General features: G+C 34.9%; 1 pseudogene across 3 annotated transcripts; it reads left to right on the top strand.

Annotated features, from left to right (window-relative positions):
- The first annotated feature begins 6,126 nt into the window (after positions 1 to 6,126).
- LOC149561607 (pentatricopeptide repeat-containing protein At5g39350 pseudogene) lies at positions 6,127 to 10,327 on the top strand (annotated as a pseudogene). 3 transcript variants are annotated; one of them, XR_016363838.1, is made up of 2 exons: positions 6,127 to 9,067; positions 9,384 to 10,327. The product of XR_016363838.1 is annotated as a pentatricopeptide repeat-containing protein At5g39350 pseudogene, transcript variant X2 (transcript). The 3 variants fall into 3 exon arrangements; XR_016363837.1 differs by having other exon boundaries at positions 6,127 to 9,077; XR_016363839.1 differs by having other exon boundaries at positions 6,127 to 6,348; positions 9,384 to 10,145.
- The last annotated feature ends 1,332 nt before the right edge of the window (positions 10,328 to 11,659 follow it).

Here is an 11,659-nt window from a genome sequence, read left to right as displayed (position 1 = left end):
TCTTGTTGAAAAAAATTATTCTTATGAACTTATTTTTATGAACTCAAATTTAGATCCTAAGGATCTTATTCACATTGACTCTATGAGTAGTTTATCCACTCCTAAAGATTAGGAAACCCTAGATTTCACACCAACATTCTCTATTCTTAACTCTATGTATCCAAACCATTATTTCATGAGTATATGCATTTCCATCTAATTAAATCTAAGAGATCTTCTTTATCTATACCTCATCATTCTTTTCAATTCATTTATTATATTATGTTTCATATACATTGCAATATTCAATTGTATCTTTTTCATTATCATTTTACTTGATACACCCATATCCCTATTATATTTCTCCTAGCTATGAGACATTGTTAGCCTATCTTTTGGGGGCTCTTTGTCTACTTTTCGAGTAACATAATAGTCATTCCCCTTGTCTCATCAATTAGGTTGGCAAGGCCCTCTTTTATCTTTCCATCTATAGCATCATATCCATTTTCTCCCTTTGTTGACTTGCTTTCTTTTTATAGGATGACATGTTTTCTTGTATTCATTTATTGTGATTACTTGTAGCATAACATCCCAAGTGCAATCTTATGTTTTCTTGAAATTACATGTCTAGTATAAATTTAAACTACTTACGAAGGTATAATGTGATTCTTCTTCTCTTCTCTTTTCTAATATCCTTTATGAACTTGCATTCTCTTATAATTTGACATTTTCTCTTGCATCCATTTATTGTGGTTACTTATGGATTAGTAGCCTAAGTGCAATTTTATGTTTGGAAGTGTATCTATATTATAAAGAATCTCTCATTTAAGGCATCTATTGGATTTTCTTTCTCCTTCTCCTCTCAAGGGCCCATTATCCCTTTGTTATCCATTTCATGATAACTAAGTTGGCATAATGTGTTATCCTTCCATCTTATTCTCTCATTTTCTATAGATTTTATTATTCTATGATACATTATTATCTTTAGCTATGAAAAGATTTGTTACATGCAGGATCAAATGTCTATTTCCTAGCAAGTGTCTTTTTATACCTTGGATTCTAATGTTTCTTATGTAATAATCATCTACAATTTCCTTCATAAGTGGTGTCTTCTCTAATTTTCTATGTTTTTTAGAGTTGGGTATCATGTGATGTTTCTTTCTTTAATCATCTATGGTTTTGCATTATTACATAATGCTTATTGTTGGATATGGCTTGTTTGTGTTTTGTGCATAGCTATAGGTTGTTTCTTACAATTCATCTTTATATCTTATGAGACATTTTTCTATAATATATCTGTAGACTTTCTCTCTTGTCTCACACATGGGGGACAAGGCTTTTGTATATTATTTCTTTCTATCTTTCTCAATAAATTGTCTTTCCTTAATACACTGACATTTTCTTATTATGTGACATTCCTTTCTTATAAGGAATTGTGTCTTGATCATGACTCTCTCATATACAAAAGTTGCATGTTCTTGATCATCACCTCCTCTTCATTTGCAAAACTATAAACATTTTCCCTTAGTATGTGCTCTAAAGTGTGCCATCCTTCTTCGAAAAATCCCTATTTGTCTGCACTAGGGTCTAAGTAGGTGTATTGTTGTTCTTCTTGGAAGTTTATCTTTGTTCCTGACACTCCTCTTGAAGGTAAATGTCTTGTACACAAGATCTCTTCCTTTCAAGGGTCTCTTCTCATTTGTGACATATCCTTTGATAATTTATCTATTTCCTTAGCTTATAAGAGTTCATGCTCTCTGCTAATTTTATAACATACATTATTGATAGATGATATCTCCTTGTTGATAGAAGCAGTTATCCTTGATTCTCTTCCTTACAATCTCTATGGCTACATAGTCATCCTAAGGAGGGGGGCATATATACACCCTCTTTGTAAATAGTTTCCATGAAGCACAAACACAAATTTTGGATGGGGGCATATATACACCCTCTTTGTAAATAGTTTCCATGAAGCACAAACACAAATTCTAAGTATGGCTTGGAGTAATTTAGCCTTGAGCGGTGGGTATGATTTCTATGTCACCCTCAAACATATTCATTGTCACTTCATGTACCTTTTGCATAGACAAGCACATATGATAAATCTCATACATGCAAGTAACATGTGACGTTTTCTATATCCTATATGGCTATAAGTGATACTTCTCCATCCTGAGGGCACACATCTTTTTTGTTTTTTTGTTTTTACTAAATCTCTCCTAGGGTAATGTACACACATTTACACCTCATGGTGATACCAAGAAATTGATCCATGTGTAGATATATACACATATACATGCATGTATAAACTATCGACGGGCGCATAGTATTGACTATCAAGCTCACAAACCTACTAGACCATTTGATCCTTGTTTTTTTGTTTTTTTAAGGATTGACTTTTAGGAACACAAACTTATTAGACCATTCAATCATTCCTCATTTTGATTCACGGTAAGGAACACAAACCTTACTAATCACTCTTTTTTTATATCTTCATGATTTCATGTTGGTGGGATAGAATCATGAGGGACAAAGTCTTTTGCAATGCTCTTGCCTTTCCTGTATGGTCTCTTATGTTATGTAATAGCCTTTTGAATATGATATTAGTGAGTGAGACATTTATTTAGCCAAGGTTTCTCTCACTAGTTGATTTGGGATTAATACTAACCCATTTTGTGTCTTTTTGACTTTTTTTTCCTTTTGTTTTATTTGGCTTTCTTTCCTTTTATTTTCTTTGGCTTTCTTTTTCTTTTTTTTCATGCTATTATGCATGGCAATGGAGTTAGGATCCTCATTTTGGGGGCTTGTGTCCTTAAGATTAGTGATGCCCTACCTCGATGTGATATTTTCTATCTTCTCTTCATTCCTTTACTAAGAGTATCGATTGCCCCATACTCCCACTAAAGTGGGGGCTAAATGTACCATCTTGAATTGACACACTTCATTTTGAAATGTTTTAGCCCTCCTTAGTGTGGCTTCAATCTCTTTTTCTTCTATCCTCTTCCATCTCATGCTCCTTCATCATCTATTTCTTACCAACATGGTCTTATAGGTACCGTCTTCATACTCTTTTGACCATATCTCCCAAACTATCCATTATTTTTCATTTTCATTTGTACCACATTCTAGAGTTTTTTGTGGCCTTTCTAACCTATCCACTAGGACTAGGTCAACCTGGACTAGCTCAACCTAGACTAGGTTGACCTAGACTATGTTGACTTAGACTAGCTTGACCCAAGTTGACCTAGTCCCCAGTGATCACAAAGTTTGGGGCCCAAAAGTTCTTGAGTTTAGCAATTTATTTATTTACTCCCTAAGTCAGCCTGAGTTGTTTTCCTTCCAAAAAACTAGTATAAAAGGAGGCTTGGGGCCTTCATTTTTATACCTCATTCTCAAGTTGTCTCATCCTTTAAGAAAGGAAGCATTCAAGGTATTCTTCAAGTAAGAACCTTCAAGCATTCAAGGTCAAGCATCTCCTTCTTGCATCAAGCTTTTTCCTTCAAGGTGGTAGTGGAGTTTTTCTCTAAGGAGAAGATCCACCTCTCATATTCATTTAATTTCTTCCATTATTCATCCATAGCATGTCACATACATTTCCATACATGAGATTCTGGCTTCCTTGATTTCCTTATGGTTTATTTGAGTCAAGGCTATTACACTTACATACTTGATCACATATCAAAGGCAGTTGTATCTATGGAGGTAATTGTATCTTTCACTTATTCAAATCTACTACATGCAAGAATTTCCTTTACATTTATATTTCTCCATTATGGTTGATTCCTTAACCTATAGCTTGACCAAGCCAAGCCCTCATTAAATCCCAACCCCAAACCTTTATTTTCTATATTGATTTAGAGGTTGGGAGTGAAAATGATTACAAATCTGGAACTTATAGTTTGCAAGCTTTTTGGAGTTATCAATTTTAGTGTTGTGAACTACATCAACCTAGTTGTAGGACGTCCTTCCAAGTCGACCCAGTCCTTCAATCTTAGATTTTGGGGAGATTTTTGGGTTTTGTTCCTTTCATCATTGTTTTTTGAGATCCTCGATCAAAAGTTCAGAAAATATTCAATCTGAGAGTTCTTGAGTGAAAATACATCTTCCTCTACACATTTCAAGGTGAGTCTTTCATATATTTACCCTAGATTTGTATCTTATTTGAGTTAATTGTATTCATAGAGCATCTAGATTTACATTTCCTAAGCAATTAGTTCAATTTCACATTCACATTGTCGTATTAAGGGCCTAAGAGAGTGTATTTCTTTGTATTGCATTCCACTTTACAACCCAGATTTAGTATTAGCACCTTTTTCCCTTTGGGTCCTAACTAATATAATTTGGATAATTCTCCTCTTTCTCTTTCACATTGCAATTGAATGGCTTAGTGTCCCCATAATGTGGAAGTCTACACCTTATTTAAGGTGCTTCCATTTTACCACTAATAACTTGCGCTTGCAATCTTACACATGACTCAAGATTCTCCAAGGACTAGTAGCTTTCTCCATCAGGATATCCATAATGAGTTTAGAATCGGCTTCCAATATGACATTATCAACCCTTAAATCTTGAAGGGACTTAATTGCTTACCACACAGTTGGAAACCTTTCACATAGTTATTAGAATTGAAGCCAATGTCTTTAGCAAAACCTTTTATCAAATCTCCTATGTTGTTCCTTACTAGTCCTCCTATCCAAGAGATGCTAGGGTTAACTTTCAAACATCCATCCACATTGCATTTCCACCAAATTTTGATCTGGAAAAATCTATTTAGTTTCCTTCCTTCTCCATATGTTCAACCAGTTCATGAACTAGTGAGGTTTTGAGTTTATATGCTAGATAGAAAAATAAACAACCATACTTGCAAGGAAATGATAAAATAAAATAGAGCATACAAGAAATAGGAAACTTATATAATCTTATTCCATATAAAATTGAATGCTTACAACAAGCATAATCATGATTTTCTTATACAATGTCGAAGCCACCACTTGAAGCACAAGTTAGGATGAATAAAATGTTGTTTATATGTTAGAATTGAGATTTAACAAAGAAGACTATAGTTATCACAGTTCAAACTGAAGGAGCGATTGGATAATCATGCACTGCTCAAACAATCAGTTAGAATTAAACACTTACACCCCACCTTAATTCTAACTAAGAAGAAAAAGAAAAATCTAATGAAAGGAAATCTTTTGTGACAAATTTTTTTGTAGATATCTACCAAAACATAACCAGTGCCATAGTGTAGAATGAAGAACCTTCTCTAAACCAAATGAAGATCACAATCAATTTGCATGAGTGCCCCTGACGACACTACTCAAACATTGAGCAAATGGAAAACCAAGGCAAAACATTTAACAATCAAATCAAAGATACAATAGACAATAATATGCATAGCTCCCTCAAACAAAGTATAGATAGCAAACAAAGACAAACCATCTATTTGTCAAGGATGCAGATGACACATCTCGTGACCCTAACAACACTACTCAACCATACAAGAATAAATTCTTGATTGAAAATATAGGTGTCAAATGTCAATAGATATGATCAACTATGGAATTGAAGAAGTATTTGCTCAAAGAGGTATGACAAATCCACAAAATAGTACACTACTAGAGAGAAAATGAAGGCAAAGCCCATGTAAAGAGAGCATGACATTGGCCTATCTATGATGTAGAATTGGGTCCAACCTCTAATGCCATGACTTTTTGATGCAAGCCTCTGCTTGTGGCCCTAAGCAGAATTGGTGACTTCTATTCAAAATAATCACATGACATAAGAACAGAAAATGTTGAAAACTCCATTCTTTCTAACTTGATCTATCACACCTGCAAACAAAAATTTACATTTGTTTTCCTAGTAGATTTTGTTGCAAACAAAACTTACATTTCTTTTCCTAGCAACCTTGTTCTGATATCATGTAAAATTTTGAACATAGATCTAACTAGAAAAATAAATAATCATAAATGAAACAGAACATACAAGAACAATAAAACTGATATTTTATTCCATATAAAATTGAACGAATAAAAAAAAAAACCCATTATCATGTTTTTCTTATACAATGTATTAAGCACATATTAGGATGAATAACCTTATATAGGTAGTGAAATTAAGAGTTTAACAGTGATCACGATTCAAACTAGAGGAGAGATAGGAAAATCATGCACCGCTCAAACGGTCAGTTACAATTAAACACCAACGCAATGTACTAGGTTTATAGTTTTTCACAAAAACCAGAGAATCTCCGCTTCATTTAATTTAACATAAGTCAACAACAGTAACTAGAGATGTCAAGTGGTATGATGTTGTTCCTGCTTCGTACACTACTGCGAGAAGCTCACTTATTATGCTCGGTTAGAGGTAATTTCCCTCATCTTTGTACTTGAATTTCTTTGAAGTTTGAATGTCCAACACAAAATCGCTTGATTTGCAATGGAAGCTATTAAAATTAACATTCAATCCCTGCAAAATGGGCATCCATGTGAGGCAAATTTGCTATTATGTTTCTATCCCAACCATACTTAGAAATGAAGTTGTAGGCGAAAATTGGGTACATGACTTCGTCAGGAAACGATTTGGCACCAGTCAACATAATTGTTTTTCTCTCCTGCGTGCATCAAATAATATCAAAGAATTGAAGAAAATCCATGCCCACATATTTTTAAATGGGTTTGAGCAAGATATCTTATTGGAAACCGAATTAGTTAAAATGTATAGTTTGTATGGCGATTTGGGAAGTGCGAGATTAGTTTTCGATAGAGCTTCTGTACGAAATGTTGTTATTGGGAATGTTTTGATGAGAGGGTACGTGAGGAATGGATTCTGTGATAATGCGATGGCTCTGTTTTCACAAATGCTGCCTGATTGCATTCATCCCGACAAGTTTACTTTTCCCTGTGTTCTCAATGCATGCACTGGTTTGTTGGCCCTGCAAAAGGGTAAGGAGGTGCATGAGAACCTCGTAAGAAGTGGGTTTCAATCTGATATCTATGCAGCGAGTGCTCTTCTAGCCATGTATGCCAAATGTGGTAGTTTACAGGATGCGCGCCGAGTGTTTGACAAAATACCCCAAAGAGATGTGACTCTATGGAATGCAATAATTGGAGCTTATGTACACAATGGATTCTGCGAGGAGGCTCTGAGAATGTTTCCTGAAATAGAACTGACTGGAGAGAAGCCTGATTCAGCCACGGTCACTAGTGTTCTCCCCGCATGCTCGCGCTTGGGAGCTTTGTGGGAAGGCAGACAAGTCCATGGTTTTATTATTAGAAATGGATTTGAGGGCGATGTTTTTGTGGGGAGTGCTCTTGTAGACATGTATGCAAAATGTGGGAGAGTGGATACAGCACAACTTGTATTTGACAAGATGACCAAAAGAAATTCGGTGTCTTGGAACTCATTGATTGTGGGTTATTCCTACAATGATTATTGTGAAGAATCTGTTCAGCTCTTCCGTCAAATGCAATTGATAGGGGTGGCACTTGACTCCACAAGTATAACTAGTGTTTTGTCATCGTGTGCTGACTTGGCCAATCTGCAAATGGGCAAAGAGATTCATGGTTATGTCATCAGAACTGAGTTTGATACGATCGCTATCAAGAATGCCCTTATGGACATGTATGCCAAATGTAAGCATGCAGAAGGTACATTCCAAGTATTCAAGAACATGCTGCTACGAGATATAGTGTCATGGTGCACGATGATTGCAGGATATTCACAGAACGGGTTCTTTGAAGAGGCTTTAAATCTCTTTTATGAAATGCAATTTGAAGGTGTAAAACCTGATACAGATACGGTCGCAAGTGTTCTTCCAGCATGCGCTCAAAGTGGAGCTTTACAACGGGGTAGGGAAATCCATGGATATGTCATTAGAAGTTGTTATGAAAATAGTGATTTTATACTCTGTGGCCTTATAGATATGTATGCCAAATGTGGCAGTATTGATGTCGCAAACCGGATGTTCATCAAAATTTCAAAGAAAAATACGGTTCAATGGAGTGCAATGATTTCAGGGTATTGCCAGAATGGATATATGGAGGAAACTTTAAAACTATTCTGTCAAATGCAATTGGCAGGAGTAAATCCTGACCCTGTCGCCATTGTTAGTGCTTTATCAGCTTGTGCTGGCTTAGCAGCTTTACGGAAAGGCAAGGAGATTCACAATTATGTCCTCAGAAACAGATTTAAGGGTAATGTTATTGTTGGGACTGGCCTCGTAGACATGTATGCCAAATGTGGCAGTATTCAATCCGCAAAACAAGTTTTTGAAAAGATGTCTCAGAAAAATGTAGCCTCATGGAATGTGATGATTGCAGGCCATGGAATGCACGGGCAAGCTGAGGATGCTATCTCTCTATTCAAAAAAATGCAACTGTTGGGTGTGAAACCAGATGGCATTACCTTTGTTGCACTTCTGTCTGCATGTAGCCATGCTGGCCTTGTTGATGAGGGTTGGCAATACTTCAATTGCATGTCCCATGATCATCACATATTACCTACAATGGAGCATTATGCATGCATGGTTGACATTCTTGGTCGTGCCGGGTGCCTGAAAGAGGCACTTGATTTTATCAAAACGATGCCCATAGAACCCAATAGTGGTGTGTGGGGTGCTTTGTTTGGTGCTTGTAGAAATCATCATAACCTGGAACTAGGGGAACATGTAGTTGATCACTTGTTTAAATTGAAGTCGGAAACCTCTGGAACATATGCATTGTTGTCGAATATTTATGCTGCATCTGGGAAGTGGGATGAAAAGGCACATGTAAGAACAATGATGAAAGACATGAGGGTTAAAAAGATGCCAGGCTGCAGCTGGATCGAAGTCAAGAGCCAGTTTCATGCCTTTATTGTTGGAGAACGTCCTGCTCATAGATTATAGAAATTCAATTCAATTCTGAGCGTGGTTGGATATATATCCTTGACGGTCTTTCACAAGATAATGTGGAAGATCAAGATAGAAAAGAGATTGTTTTTTCAAAGACCAATGTTGTCATGGATGGAATAATTATTCAGCGTCACTCCAAAGTTGGACTGTGCTCTTTTGAAGACCATGTTGATGCATCATGTTTGATTTCAAGTATGTTCAAGTATGTTATCTGACAATATTATTAAATCAAATGATCAAGTTATGTATATCTGGATTCCCATGCTCTGTTCCCTTGTTTTAGAAGCAAAGAATATGGTTTCTTAATTATATGATTGTGTTTACTCAAGGAGTGGAAGATTATGGTAAAGGAATCATCTTGCTAGGCAGTGATTGTATACAAGGCTTAAACATTACATACAAAGGCTTGATTCCTAGATCAAAAGTGTTAAATAGTCAAAATTGACTTACTTTTTCAAGCTTAATTTTTTCCTTAGTGTGTGATTTTTAAGGATGACTGTGATTGCAGGAGAAAGGAGGCTATAGGCACCTGCTTTTGCTCTTAAGATCGTTTGAACTCAGACTTGGATTTTTTTGAAAGGCTCTGAAGAAAACTATGCCTGCTGGTAAAGAGACAATGCAGATGTTGCAATCAGTTTCAAACTGCACATTATTGTCCTAAAATTCAAATTGTTCTATCATGAGATGAGTATTTTCTCCTTTTAAGTGATTATGATCCTGCTACGTATTTTTTAATTCATATATAATTTTCAGATTGGACGCTCATTATTTCTGTGATATCCTGTTCGATTATATAATTATACTAATGCACAGAATTGCTGTCACAGCCCAACTTGAGTTGATTGAAACTATCATTTCTATTCTGATATTGATCCGTCATTTATTTCATTATTCATGTCTTTAGTTTGCTAACAATCTTTTGGATTGATTTTCAATATTACAACACCAAAGATATCCTGTAATGCTCCGGGCCTGAAAATGCTGTTGCTTAAGAAAGAATATGAGGAGAATGCTAGAAATGTTTAAGATGACTAAGATATGGAAAGGATCGTGCTGAGCTGTAATGGAGCATGAAGTTGTAGAAGTGATTCTGTAGCCTTCGTTCAGGGAACTATACTGACTTTGTTAGCTTACCTCTTTGCCCTTGGGAACCATTATGATTATATGACCTACCAATAATGATGTAGAGAGAATTTTGCAATTTTTTGTCCATTCACTTTCAGGGTGTTGTTCAATTTTATAGTTCATTAATTGGAGAAATTGAAAAGTATATGTGAAAGGTCTGAAGAGCTCTAGGCTGCAAGCATCAATCCGATTTCCAATGGACTGCTACTTTCTTAGGACATATTTGCTTTATGCATCAATCCGGTTTCTTATGCACTGCAGCTTTCTTAGGACATACTTTCTATTGTATTATTATATTGTTCTAGAGTAAGATTTCACTTATTTGAATTGTCAGTTTTAACAGTTTAATATATTTAACACACAATTATTAATAATGAATCATTCAGTGTGATCTGGAATACTGGTGAAAAGAAAACTATATACAGTCAACTCCAGAAATGGAAATATCACATCTGTTATCGTCTTCTGCTGAAAGAAGCGTGATATAGGAATATCGCTCTAATTAATTTTCAACAGTATTATGATTAGAATTCATATATCAGTCAACCGTACCATTGTTTGTGATGAAGGTCATTTGTTTTTCTCCAAGCTAGCTTTGATTTAATTGTGGTTTTCATTCGCAACCATAAGATCAGTTTGTTATTGATCAGAACCTACAAAATTCTATTGAGATATTTCAGTCATTTCAAAATATTGAATGGTCTAATTAGATACTAAAATTATTGCCTTCAGAATTTTTGGTTTAAAAAAAAATCCAATCCAAGTAGAGCTTGGAAATCGTTTGTTTTAACACTTTACCCTGTGATTGAGCTTCAATGCATTTTATCTAAGATTATGAAAGAGATTTGACTTACTAATAGCTGATGATATGATGACAAGCATATCATATGGAATTTTAGGTGCCAAGAAAATAAAACATTTTCATATTATTATGACATTGTAATCAAGGTGGAAATGTCATGCACGCATGTATTATAATTCGAGAAATAGTTCGAACAGGTAAATTATACCTAATTTATGCAATTTGTCAAGCTCTTTATCATGCATTATACATATGGTCACTAGTATAAGATGTATCATCTTATCTTATGTGAACTAAATTTTTATTCATTAATTTGGTCTCACTAGTGAACACTTGTTCGAAGATTGAAGATACTCTTTAAGGGTTTTTCCTAGTGGCCTTTTACGTAGTTAGATATGCTCACCTTAGCTTTAGTAGCAAGGGAACTAGGGTGGCTACACTCTTTAGCGAGACCTTATTCTTATCCTCATAGTTTTGCCAGGAAGCAATATGTTTTAAAAGTGTTTTGCATTAATACTTTAGTGGAGAAAATAAAATAAGAAGAATATTTAAATTAAAAGATCTATTAAGTGTGTTTGGAATAATTTATAAAATATTTTGTTTAATATTTAATTAAAATTAAGTTGTTTTTTTTTTGTAAATTAGATGTTAGAAATCTTAAGTATGGTTAGGGCTCATTATTAGAGACTTTTTGGTAATTTGAACACACAAACCCTGGAAAACAATTTGGGAATTGAAGTTATAGAATTGTTAAAAGTTTAAGAGTATTTGGTTTGCATGTATTTGCCAAAATCTTCAAAATTTCAGCTATGTGATTGAGGTAGAGTTTGGGAACTCTTTCCTGGAAATTATTTTAG

This window comes from Cupressus sempervirens, chromosome 4 (assembly GCF_028749045.1).
Source record: "Cupressus sempervirens isolate cs-2001-9-10 chromosome 4, ASM2874904v1, whole genome shotgun sequence".
In the NCBI taxonomy this organism is placed as follows: Eukaryota; Viridiplantae; Streptophyta; class Pinopsida; order Cupressales; family Cupressaceae; genus Cupressus; species Cupressus sempervirens.
This window is presented reverse-complemented; position numbering and strand designations above follow the sequence as displayed.